The sequence below is a fragment of the Triticum urartu genome, chromosome 3A (assembly GCF_056163025.1).
Source record: "Triticum urartu cultivar PI428250 chromosome 3A, HENAU_Tu73, whole genome shotgun sequence".
Taxonomy (NCBI): domain Eukaryota; kingdom Viridiplantae; phylum Streptophyta; class Magnoliopsida; order Poales; family Poaceae; genus Triticum; species Triticum urartu.
Window position 1 is genome coordinate 679,883,495 of NC_141875.1, and position 3,420 is coordinate 679,886,914.

Genomic DNA, 3,420 nt, shown 5'->3' on the forward strand with positions numbered 1-3,420 from the left:
AATTGTGTCCCAGATTTTTAGATGCAAAGCACAACTTAAATTCTTATTAAATAGCATTTGGTGCTACACATCATGCTAGAAATCCAACAGAGAACAAATTACAAGAGCAATCAGTACAGGGTGCGATACATAGATGCCAGCGAGCATTACGAAAAAGAAAGATGAAACATTGTATTCATACCATGTTCGAAGCCCAGCCGCAATGTGCAGCAGTTCCACAGACCATTCGTAAGCAAATCCATACCCTGTTTCCTGCCTAGAACAAGAGGCATTGCAAAAATAACAAAGCCTACGCAGAATAACAAGGCAGAGTATATGTTCAAAGATTCAGTCACAGGAACAGAATTCAGAAGTGGGTGAAAATGTAGCCAACATTGTCTACTAGAAAATATAAGCACCGGACTGCATCGTTAAGAGGTAATACAAAGGAATCATGCACATAGACAAAAGATAGCATCAACCACAATAATGATCCAGTTAATACATCAACAAGAAAGCTAGTATGCTCACAGAGGATCCAGTTAATACATACTGCAGCTCATGTGGATACAGAGAACTAGGCTGTTAGAAGCATCACCACACTCATAAACAGCCCTCGGCTGAAAAGCTAAATAATACTCAGAACATAACCATCAGGTGAGATGAAAAGGCGAAGCATTGACAACATAACCCTCTAGTGCCGGAAAGAAGGTATGTGAAACTAGAGATTGTTTGAGCCGAAGTAGAGTAGGATATAGGAATCTGCGATGGATATTAGCAATCAACTTGCCATCCATGTCAACCTGAAGTAGCCAGTTATCTTCAAATTGAATCAGCAGGAGCACGTCACCATCCCAAGATGCGGCCACCAGATCGAACCAACCTCCAGAAGTTTGAAATTGCCCCATGATCTCTGCAATTGGCAATTCAATCCGACGGTGTAAGGCCCATACTTCACCTTCATAGTCTTGCATCACCCAGATATCTACAATGTTCTCTTTTTCATTAAAACAGAACATGCCAAGCAAGCATGTCACTCATCTCAAACAGGTCAGCATGGTCATCTGCTGAAACAATCGGAGAGCGCATCTGCCGGAACAACTCGTCGGTGGTGTCAAATACAATTATCATGGTGTCTGTGTGCCAATGCAAGCTATCATGGAAAAAGACAGATGCAGGGGAACTCATCAGTTCCTTGTCATCAGGGCAGCCTATGTGCCTGGGCGGTTGGCCAGAGCCTAATGTGTAGAGGTAGCAGCCATCATTCCTCATCTTTTGGACTATGTACAGCAATAATCTGTAGTCTCCGGTTGGTCTGTGTGAGTACATCCCTAAGAGCCCGAAGCCATCAAGCTGGTGGAGGGGAGCATATTGACGAGTGCCCGGGTTGCAGATGAAGGTCGTCACCGCGTAGCCTTCACCCCTCTTATTCCAGGTGCGTAAGACGAGGAGGCCGTCACAGCAGGCCTCGAGAGAGATGTCGGAGGCGCCATCAAGTCGGGCGACGGACTGGAGCTTGTCGGCTGCCTTTGGTCGTAGGGTATGATGTCTATGGACTTGATGTCGTCGCCGACGCTGCAATTATAATGTTTGCTGTAGAGGAGGGGGAGGGCGGGCTGGCGGGCATGGTGGGCGAGGAGGAACTCAGGGGTGGAGGTGGCACGGCGCCACGCGCAGACAGCGCGGCAGCGGAGGAGGGTTTTGGGGGGCAGGCGGACGAGGATCTCCCGGATGGAGATCTCATCCGGGAGGGCGTGGAGGAGAGGCATCACTCCTGCAGCCTCCGCCATGATCCGCCTCAGACGAGTGGTGGCGACCTCATCCGGGAGGAGAGGCAGCGATCCGGTTGCAGTTTCTGCCATGGTCGATGGTGTGAGGGAGCTCTCGATCTCGTCTTCTTCTCTCTCGGAGACTAAAAAATTGGAAAATCTCTTGGCGATTTGTTCTCTGGCCGACGGGATACGCGTTCAGTGCGGAGACGTGGGCAATTTCAAACTTCACCTGTGAGGCTAGGATGCCTCAAGTGCCTGGATCAAATCCTTTGGACAAGCTGACGGCCTTTCACTTCATAAAATTAAATTGTTTTTTTTAAGACGGTCCTTCAGGGCCCGATTCATTTAAAAAGGTCGAAGAGAACTGCCCGATTAATTAACGAAAAACCAAGCAAAAACCGCCATAACTCGTCCGCAAAAACAAGGCACACAAGTTGACCTAGCAACCCACACAAGAACGCAAACACGCCGACGAGGAGAAAAGCGTCGTCAAGGTTGCAGCCCAGCGTCATCGTCATCACGCCTCCACGAGGGCGACTCCGACTCTACCATCGATAACCACCGAAGAAGCCCTCACCACAAACAAGCGTCGAGGCCCGCACCGGTCGATGCCAAACAGTCAGCCGCACGCGCCGGCGACCAGGCAGCTCCGACTCTGTTGACGAGCATTGCAGGAGAGAAGCGTTGGGCATGCGCTGAGCCAATGCCAGAGCCGGCCACCCGTCTTGTGTCATCGTCACCACAAGGGCCCCTCGTCAGCAGCTCCAACTTTAAGAAGACGAAGTGAGGCATGGCAACCCCTCGAACACACTGGAAGAGACCGACTATGAAGACCCATCAGCAAGCCAGCTTCGCCTGAAGCCATCATCGATGCCACACAAGAAGCCGCACCGAACAAACACATCGCCGGATGGACACCTGCCGACCGCAATGTCGTGAGCGTCCATCCCATGGAGCGTGCAAACAGGACCCAAAGTTCTTCCTGGCGACGCCCCAAAAAGGGAAGTGACGATGCCGACGCTGTCGCCCGACCCGAATTGGTCTTTGGCTTTCGCCAGAAGAACTGGATCCAAGGGCGCGTGAAGAGTGGAATCCATATGGCGACGCCTCTTAGGAGGTGAAACGAGTCCACAGACGCCGACGCTGTCAGCCGGTAAGATCACGACAAGCTTTTGCCCAGAGCACCACCCACACCCACACCCTCCGCTGACCTGCACACCTCCCATGAACCCATCGCGCCATGACCAAGAAGGAGCCACCACAATCCTCGCTGCTGCCAGATGCCGACTAGCTGAATCCGGCCGAAACCGGCTAGATCTCGCAACCCACTGCCGCTGCAGCGCCAAAGGAAAGCCCCGAGCAGGGAGGGAGGTCCACCACCCCACCCCAACTCGTCAGACGAGCCACCAGATCGGCAGCCGACCAGTCGAACCACCAGCCAGAACCACCGCGACACCTAGCCGGAGAAAATGCTGCAGGAGGCCACTCCAGGACACGCATCAGAGGAGCCGAGCCTCCCTCAACCGTCTGCGCCAGCCGCCGCCCCGCGAGATCTCAAATCGGATCGGGAACGCACGAGCACGACGACCGCGATGACGCGCTCACCACCGCGACCAGGCGCCACGCCGTACGCTGAAGACCACCTCCACTGCGAGCAAGAGCGCCGCCC

At 52.9% G+C, this 3,420-nt stretch overlaps 1 pseudogene; it reads right to left on the reverse strand.

Annotated features, from left to right (window-relative positions):
* Positions 1–632: 632 nt before the first annotated feature.
* On the reverse strand, positions 633–1,769 carry LOC125547188 (F-box protein At5g49610-like; annotated as a pseudogene).
* Positions 1,770–3,420: the final 1,651 nt, after the last annotated feature.